Below are 9,915 nucleotides of genomic sequence, written 5' to 3'. Positions count from 1 at the left end.
CCAATACTGTCGATTTGCGGCCACACTAACCCTAGTCCAACATGGCAATACCGATTTCAGCGCTACTCCCATCGTCGAGGAGGAGTATAGAAATCGGTTTAAAGAGTCCTTTATATTGATATAAAGGGCTTCGTTGTGTGGACGAGTGCAGGGTTAAATCGGTTTAACGCTGCTAAATTTGGTTTAAACGCGTAGTGTAGACCAGGCCTTAGGCAGCTAAGTCCCATTTTCAAAAGTGACTTAGGCATGCAGGAGCCTAAGTCTCATTGGAAGTCAGTGGGACTTAGACTCTTAATTGCTTATGTCATTTTTTAAAATGAGACTTAAGCTCCTAAATTGCATATGCACTTTTTGAAAATTGTCTCATTCTTTTTCTTTTTTATTTAAAATACATTTTTTAAATTGACCAACGCTGTAAGAGCTCCCTTGTCTGTATCTTTCTGATATTGTAAAGCTTTTTCACTCACTGTTTAGGTACACCAAGACTGCTCATTTATGGTTCAGGGTACTTGGTATCACTCAAATAGCTCATGGGACTATTTCCTACCCTTTCAGTAGAGCAGACTCAGTGATCATACAGGCCTTGTCCCCCTGCAACCAGTATGATCCTGCGATCTTATTATCATAATTCAGTGACAACATCTTCGGTTATAGCTGAAGTCATGAGAAAATCCCAAGGACCATATTCTATTAGTCATGAAATGTGATCAGTGATGTATCATTAGGGGCTATCCATCTAGTTAACTCTGGCAAGAGCTTTCATTTACAAGCTCTGGCTTTGCTGAAATAAGGGGAAGTCCCTATAAGCACATCTTGGAACTCTGCAAATCATTTACTGTGACTGGAAGTTAATATAAGTGCCAAATTCTGCCCTGATTTACACCCCTTGCATCCACATTGATGTGGACAGGGCTTCAAAGGTTGTGGGTCAGGGCATAAGCTGGCTCTAATTCTGTAGCCTGTTCAGAAGAAAACATGGGACCAAGGTCTGCCCTTAATTACACATGTAAAACGCCACTTAAGTCAATGTGGTTGCATTGGTGTAACTGAGAATTGGACCCTAAGTCTAAATTGCAATGAAGCTGCAGAAAATGAATTATAAATAACATTTAAAACATGACTAGCAAGGGTTTGGTCATATGTACCCAACATTATACCAATGGAAGTGTGGCATGCGTATAAAACTAGATGCATTTCAGTGAGCCTTGCTACCAGTCATGCTATAACAGAGAATTAGGTTTACTCACCCCTGTGCAGTACCGAGTTTACCATGGCGCTGGGCCCAGAGTCAGAAGGTACCCCATCCAGCCCAATCCCCCAAACGGTTGAGCTGGCCAGAAAAGCTGCCCCTGCCCCTGCTCAGCTCCACCCCAACTCTTCCCACCCCTGCTCCACCCCAGCCCTGCCCTCACTCCATCCCTTTCCCTGAGCAACGTCCTGGGGGACTGCAGCAGGGGTCGGGTGCACCCTGCACTCATCGGGTGGTGGGAAGTGGAGCAACTCGGCCCCAGCCTGCTTCGTGCTGCTGGTGAGTGCTGGGGGGTGGTTCCCCGCTACCCCCCGCCCAGTCTCAAGGCTGGGAGCCAGGGGAGCAGAGCGGAAACAGGCTGGGGCCAGGTCTCTCCACTTCCCGCTGCCCCATGAGTGTGGGGTTGGGCCTGCCCTGCAACCACCGGGCGGCAGGAAGTGGAGCGACCCAGACCCAGCCCGCTCTGCTGGCTTGTGCTGGGGGGTTTCTCTTCTACCCCCCAAGCCTGGGGAGGAGATGGAACAGTGGGGAAAGGGCATGGGATGGAGAAGAGAAGGGGATAAGGGAAGCAGAGGACCAGCATGCGGGTCCCCTTGGCAGCAGCTGGGGCTCCTCTGTTAAGCAGGCCCATCAAACCCTCAGCCTGACAAGCCCCCCCCACATCTGTACCACCCCAATGAGCCTCCTCAGACACCCTCCCCACTGAGTCCCAACCACCTACACCTGGACCCCCCCACCCAAATGAACCCCACCACCCCTGCAACCAGACCCAACCCCCGCTGAGCTCCAACCACTTTCACTTGTTCCCCCCTGCAGACTCTGATTGCCTTTGCATCTGGAACCTCCCTGTGCATCCAGATCCCTCATTGAACTGCCTGCCCGCAGACTGCCTCATATGGAACCCTCTTACCCTCATCTGGACCCCCCCACACACTAAGTCCCTCTGCACTTGGATCCTGCTGCCAGGTTGAGCCTCCCTGCCCAAATCTGGTGTGCCTGGCGCAAAAGGGGCAGGGCACCAGGGTGTTTCTGTGGCAGGCATGTCCCTTGTGCTGTGCAGGGTCAAGTTCAGCCTCACTGCCAAGTCCCTGTCCCAGGGGGGCAGGGAAGGCTGCAGGGTATTCTCCCACCTCCATGCAGCCAGTGGCCTGTGCTCCTCACTGCCGTGGTGGAGCTTCCACATTTATTTATTGTAAAAATGAATTGGAGAGTTTTAAAATGTTATGTACAGAATTTGATGCAGAATTCCCTTTGAAATATGGAGAGCTGTACAGCTGTGCTTGTGGGACTGTGAAGGGGTGTTGGACAGTAAAGGATCTGTGGGTGCTAGAGCTGGGCAGGGGGTATGGTGTGCAGGGTGCTTTGCAGTTGTAGTGGGAGGCCAGCAGGAGGGGTCTCTGGGCAGGGGGTGCTGGGCATAGCAGATCTGGGGGCATTGAGCATAAGGATCTGTGGAGGAAGTCTCTGGGTAAGGGGGTTCTGGGCATAAGGGCAGGGTACTGGGCAGGGAGGGGTATGCTGGCAGTGCAGGGCTGGGCGGGCCAGTGTGCATCTAGCAGTTGTGGGTTTGTAAACAGTGCCCTTGTTCTGGGCTGAGTGGGGCCACTCCCGCTGAGCTGCATCTCATTTCCCCAGCTGGCCCCTTGCTCTGTTGACCGCCCTCCTCGCATGTCCTATTTCCCTAACAGGGGACCACAAATATGTTTGGCGCCGGGCCCACAAAAAGTTTATCTGACCCTGCCCCTAGGTAGTCATCCCTGGAGGATGAGAGCTGAGATCAGCCCAGTTTCTTCTGTGAGGATTTCTAACTGGCAAGTGGGTCCCCAGTTGACTGGATGAGGAAAGCAGAACACTGCACGGCTGTCACTTCAACTGCCATGGAACATTCAGGCCCCAGCATTCCACCCAGAAAATTTTCAAATCCCCATGGAACTGCCACAGAACCTTCAGGCCCCAATGTTCCATCTGACATGACACCTCCCCATGTCTTTAGAACCTTCTGAGTGTTTTTTAAGAAGCAGGGCAGAGGGAAAGAATGTTATCCACATTACACTTTTTTTTCTTTTTGGCCTTTTATCTCTTTCCTTTGCTCTCCCTAGCTCCTGCTTTCTCATTATGGCCATGAAGAAGGGAGAAAGGGAATATGACTAATTCCACAGAGGTCTCTTCTATTCTGACAGACCTACATGAGTAATAAAAATATATGTAGTTTATATACATATGTTATAGGACAGGTATACATTTTTCAGATTGGTTTCATGTGAGCTCATATATTGATTCATATATGAACTATTATGAAAGCGTCCCTTTACAGTTATTAGTCTACTGTCATATTTGAAACATATGACATATCTATGTAGATTAAAAACAACTCCTGTGTGCAAACATATGGAGAGAGAAAATTCATTAAGCAAAAATTCACATGACTTTCATTGCAACCTTTAGAACCTTTATACTGTTAGCTCTGTAAAGGTCAATGTTACAGAACTATTACGTAGTTGACGAAAAATGTCTGCTCTGTGTTTTGGAAAATACTTCTGTGTCATTCCATTAGTTCTCATTATATCATGATTAAAAACGTGATTTCAAGGAGCACAGCCCAAAGCAAGGTATCCTGAGTTATAGTGTCATCTAGTGGCAACTGCTTGACAGAAAAGTGAAAGTGTTTCAGTTCAAAGTGTAGGGTTTTGAAATTACAATAAAAGAATCTGATTTTTACCTAAGTACCTGTTCCTGATGAACGAGAGCAAAACACACACACAGAGGCCTCAGTCCCACAATCTGATCAGTCTGGACCTTGTATCAGCACAGAGTCTCATTGAAAGCCCATGGCAATCAAAGTGCAGGACTGGTGACAAAGTTACTAAATTGTTGTCAGACAAAAATAGAAAACTCTTAAATGCTTTTCCAATTTACTTGATTTGGCGTATAACTTTTGGAAACACTTTTGAGTTACAAAAAGTCAAATTTTACAATATTATCAAGCCTGTTAAAAGCAGCCAAGACCAATACTGCCTGAGCAGTTAGTCTGGGTGACTGTTTAGTGTTGTTTTATAGTTAAGGTGCCAAATTCTGCTCTGATTTACCTCCTATGAAACAGTATACCATACTGATAAAAGTGCAAGGATCCCCCATGATTGATGCAAGGCTTGCAAGGATAAATTATTCAAGGTTTAATGCAACAGATATGCAAGGATCGTGAGTGGTTAAAGACATTCTTGCACATTGCATTCATGATCCTTGCCTCTTTGCTTCCTGCACATTACAGTATTTGGACTTTGCTGAATGATGTTGATGTCAGTGGAAATGCACAGGATGTAAAATCAGTGGCGAATTTGTTCCAACAAATTGTGCTATTGTTTGGGAGAGGATAATACTTAGTTATTAAGGGAGAAGGCTGCTTTGAGCAAAGTGCATTAGATAGTTTCTGTTTCAGTTCTGCTCTGTCTGCCTGCCATCCACCAAGCAAGTGTCTGGTTGCAGCCTTTGAACTGTTCACAAGAGCTCATCTAAGGACTGTTTGGTATGAAATGTGTGGTTGAAATATCACATTTCATAGAAGGAGATGATGAACGGAAACTGCACATTTGTGCTGTTGTCTGCTGTGTTTCTTATTCACCACAGCAGAAATGGTAAAATACCTCCACAGCTTTACATGATTCATGAAACGCTACTCTCAGATGAATGCCTACAGCTCTTGTTGAGTCAGTGGGAGACGCATCCACATACATGTATTAAAGACTCTCAGAGTCACAATTATTAGTATCTATTTTCGAGTAATCAAATTATATATAAGAAATAGATTATCCACTAACTATGAGTAAAAGACATGGGTTCATGAACCAAATTCTGCCCTCAATTATATGCCTGTTAAAAATCTACCACTAATTTCACTCCCATCAAAGTCAGTCATTATAAGAGAGGGCGGAATATGGCCCCTTATCATTAATACCAGCTCTGAGAAGAACTAATTCAAGAATGTATTTTTCCCAGCATATTCACCAATACTTCAGGAGGATCCCAAGGATTTCTTGTGTTTCCCTTCTTTATTCCCACTACCCTCATCCATATGCAGGATAGCTATTCTTCTGATAGAAGAAGATGGCATGTTGTTTCTCAGGTCTATCAATGTCACTTCTGAATCAGCCAGAAAGGTCACTAGATGCAAGAAGCTCTTTCTCTCTCCTCCCACAGGATGCATGTGTTGCCCAGTGATTTATTTGAAGTGAGTGTAAACCAGGGAAATCCCCTCTTCTGAATGATTTGCTTCCTGGCTGTAAATGTTCATTTGTTTCCCGGCCCCAAAGGACATATTTTCCCCCATGTCATTTTTATATTTTTCTGTGGTTTGTATTGTCATTTGCTGATTATGACATGCCATTAATTTCTGTCCATTGACTTAAAATGTTGTATGGCATTTCTTCCTTTGCCCCTGAAGAATTTCACATAGGCCACGTCCAGACTAGGAATTAAAATCGATTTTAGATACGCAACTTCAGCTACGAGAATAACGTAGCTGAAGTCGAATTTCTAAAATCGAGGTACTCACCAGTCTGGACGGCGCGGCATCGATGTCCGCGGCTCTCCGCGTCGATTCCGGAACTCCGTTCGGATTGATGGAGTTCCGGAATCGATGTAAGCGCGCTCGGGGATCGATACACCGCGTCCAGACTAGACGCGATATATCGATCCCCGAGCAATCGATTTTAACCCGCCGATGCCGCGGGTTAGTCTGGACGAGGGCATAGGAATAACTGATACTATTGCTACAGTGCTTCCCATATCTGCCAGCCCAGGAGATTAAGACCTAAACCAGGCCCAGTCTCAGATCCTGGTCCCAAATCTTTTAATAAATCTTCGTGGGTCTCTCTGAAAGAGATGCTTGTAACAATCTGTCCTAGTCTTTCCCAGGTACAATAAAGCATCTTCTTTCACTTTATTAATCAAATAGAGTTTCATGACAATGGTGGTGAAAAGAAACTGGTTAGCTCAAGTTTATGAAAAGCTAATTACAGTTTTTTGACTCAGTGTTTAGTTTGAAGCTGCACTTCTAGCTCACTAGTTCTTGTTCACGTACCCATCTAAAATATTACCTATAGGAGATGGTGTCTAGAATGTTTTAATAAGAAGATGTCAGAAGCCCTTGGAAGATCAGTTAAGCCTTGTAATCTCCAGATTAAAAAACCTCACCCAGAACCTGTTTAAGTCTGAGGGGCATTATTTGTCTTGATTTATTTTCTTAGCAGGGAGGTGAAGAAAGACTGGTAGGAAGAGTATTGAATATGTTTCCAAGACCCCAAAATCTTATCCTTTCTCCTACATGCTCCCTCAAGACCCTCGATCATAGTGATTTGTTTGTTTCTGTCAGGTGAGAAAACAATTATGTAGCAATCAGAGTTAGTCAAAAGAATGGAAAACTAGTTTAATAAAAATATTTAAAGTTCTTTTCGGTTCAGAGGATATGGAAAAGACCCATTTTCATGACTTTTTCTTAATTGTTTTTCAAAACAGTTGTGAAAACCAAAAAATGTTATCAAACTTATTTTCAAAATGAAACCCATTGAATACTTTAATTGTCCTCCAAGCAGATTTCATCCATCTAAAATAAGACCACTATTTCTTGTACAATAAGCCCACTCAGTGGGTCACTAGAGAGTAATACAAGGCCCTCTCTGGTCCCCATCTGTAAAATGGAGATAGTAACACTCCTTTCTTCCACTGTTTGTCTCTCTATTCTACTTAAGTTATTAGCTCTTCAGAGTAGTGGCCTCTCACTATGTGTTTGTATAATGCCTAGTACAATAGGGCCTTGATTTCATTTGGGGTTTCTAGATGCTATTGCAGGGTTGGGCAGACTTTTTGGCCTGAGGGCCACCTCGGGGTTCCGAAACTGTATGGTGGACCAGGTAGGGAAGGCGGTGCCTCCCAAAACAGCCTGGTCCCCACTCCCTATCTGCCCCCTCCCACTTCTTGTCCCCTGACTGCCCCCCTCAGAATCCCTGACCCATCCAACCCCCACTGCTCCTTGTCCCTAACTGCCCCCTCCTGGGAACCCCTGCCCCTAACCACCCCCCGTGACTCCACCCCCTATCCAACCCTCCCTGCTCCCTGTCCTCTGACTGCTCTGACCTCTATTCACACCCCCACCCTCTCACAGGCCCCCCGGGACTCCCATGCCTATCCAATCACCCCCTGTTCCCTGTTCCCTGACTGCCCCCCAGGACCCTTATCCAACCCTCCCGCTCCCCGCCCCCTTACCATGTTGATCAGAGCACCAAGACTGGCAGCCATGCCACTCAGCTGGAGCCAGCCACACCACCACACTGCCCGGCAGGAGCTCGCAGCCACACTGCCCAGAGCACTAGTGGCATGGCGAGCTGAGCCTGCAGGGGAGGGAGGACAACAGGGGTGGGGCCAGGGGCTATCGTCCCCGGCCGGGAGCTCAAGCGCTAGGCAGGATGGTCCCATGAGCCATATGTGGCCTGCGGGCCATGTAGTTTGCCCACCTCTGTGCTATTGTGATAATAAATAAAAGTTATAATAATACTTATTACTATATTATGTTATTAAGAATGTCGGGCCACATTTAACGGTGACTAAAATAGTGCATGAGTTACTCATGGAGGGAAATTGGTCCTAAAATGAGTGTATGTGATAAAATGCAGTAACTTGAGATGATTTGGTATGCAGTGGGTATGCAAAACAAGCCTAACAGATACTAAAGTGTAGGAAAGTTGCTAAATGGGGGACATCAGCTAACGGGGGAGTGTAAGATACAGAGTGTGTGTTTAGGGAGGACTCTTCTACTGCTAGTCTCCTTTTAAGTACTTATCCTGCGGAGGTGGCTGGTTACTAAACACTAATGGGGCTAATCTGCAACAATAATACTGCTAGCCACACTATAGGCACCATGTAGCGAGGCAGCATGCAGTAGCACCTGCTGCCACAGCGGGACTCCTGTTGTGGCGCTAGCAGCCTGGCTACCACTTGGGGGCAGCAGGCCCTCCTCATAGTGCCTGGCTGCAGGTCACTGAGAGGAAGGGACAGAAGAGGGAATGCAGGCCTCTCTGCAGGGGCTCCCTGCCATGTGAAGCCCCCCCAGTGTCCATGGGCTGAAGGTAGAGGCAGGGGAAGAAAAGGGCTGAGGGTGGGAATGAGCTTCTTGAGTCTGCAGAGTGGTCAGTGTGCTCTAAGTTGTGGTGGAGCATGTGGACAATGGTGCAGCGCTGATGGGGTGGAATGGTTAGAGGTTCTTCCCCCAGCATGGGGAGGATAGGGTGGTGTGCATGGGGTTTGAGATGGAGGACAATGGGGAGGTTCTGGGTTGAGTGCAGGGGAGAATGGTATATGTATCTGGGGAGAGATGGTAGACCACTACACCACAAGGGGGGAGTGGGGACCAGGATAAAACAGTAAAGGGTCACAGAGGGATAAATACTGTCTTCTCCTACACTTTACTGAAAAGTGTCCCAGTTTTTCCTTTGGAAAGGCAGAGGGGTGGGTACCCCATTCTCCTCCCACTTCCCCTCTCCTCTTCACTCTCATCTGCCACCAAAACGGTTCCTTGTGACATCCCTGCTACAGTGTCCCTGGATTTGACTTTGAAAGTATTATTATCCTGCAGGGGAGGACAGAACAGTGTGTTTGGAAGAAGATAAGGGCAACGTGCTACCTGCAGCCACATCACTTATTAACACCTGCCATTACTGCCTCTTATATCTCCACTTTCCGCCCCTTGGCATATAAATTACATTCATGTTGCAACCCAACAAATGGCAGATTTGTGCAGGTTACTCTGCCCTTTCTATATGTTTATGAGCAATGTATAACCATCAGTCTGATTCCCATCGTTCATACTCAAGTAAGACCACTGAAGTCAATGGAATTACTAGGGTTGCCAGTTTTGGTTGGACATATTCCTGGAGATCTCATCACACGACATAATCTTTAATTAAAGCTAAATCTTTCATTCCTGGAAACTCCAGGCCAACCCTGGAGAGTTGGCAACCCTAGGAATTACCCCGATTTACTCCAATCTGACTTCAGGATCAAGTCCAACATATAATTTACCCCACCATTTAGTCACCACTTAATTTGGCCCAGAGACTTCCAGGGGACCTGTGTGCTTACACCACTTCTGAATTTGACCCGCTGTCTCCACTGTTGTCGTGGGGGCTGGGAGAACAAGAGACAAGTTTCTGAGAATGAATCTAGCTCACCAGCACAGTGTAGTGCAGCGCAAACAACATAGACTCACCTGCCAGACTCAGATCTTTATTTTAATATTTAGTTTGAAATCTGATTGCACCAACCACTGGAGTTATTTTTAAATGATTAACATTATTCATGATGTTTCATGCACATTTAACAGGTGTAGCTCTTAAAAGATTTATTATTCTAACATTTCACATCTCTGGCAATAATTCTGTGCTAATTGCCCAGACAATTTGTCACTTGGGGATTATAAATCAAAATATGACACTTTATGTTTTTTCAATTTACATATATTGAGCATTCAATTAACCTGACATTACAGAGCACATGAGATAGTCGGTGAATGTCCATTTTACTCGATTAATATGGATTTATTACCATGACTTAGAGAAACAGAATTACATTTTCATAAAGTTTGGATAATCTGTCTTTCCATACAAGATGCTGCTATG

The sequence above is a fragment of the Gopherus flavomarginatus genome, chromosome 4, assembly GCF_025201925.1.
Source record: "Gopherus flavomarginatus isolate rGopFla2 chromosome 4, rGopFla2.mat.asm, whole genome shotgun sequence".
NCBI classification, from domain to species: Eukaryota; Metazoa; Chordata; order Testudines; family Testudinidae; genus Gopherus; species Gopherus flavomarginatus.
The sequence above is the reverse complement of the archived record's forward strand: the minus strand, read 5'-3'. Positions refer to the sequence as shown.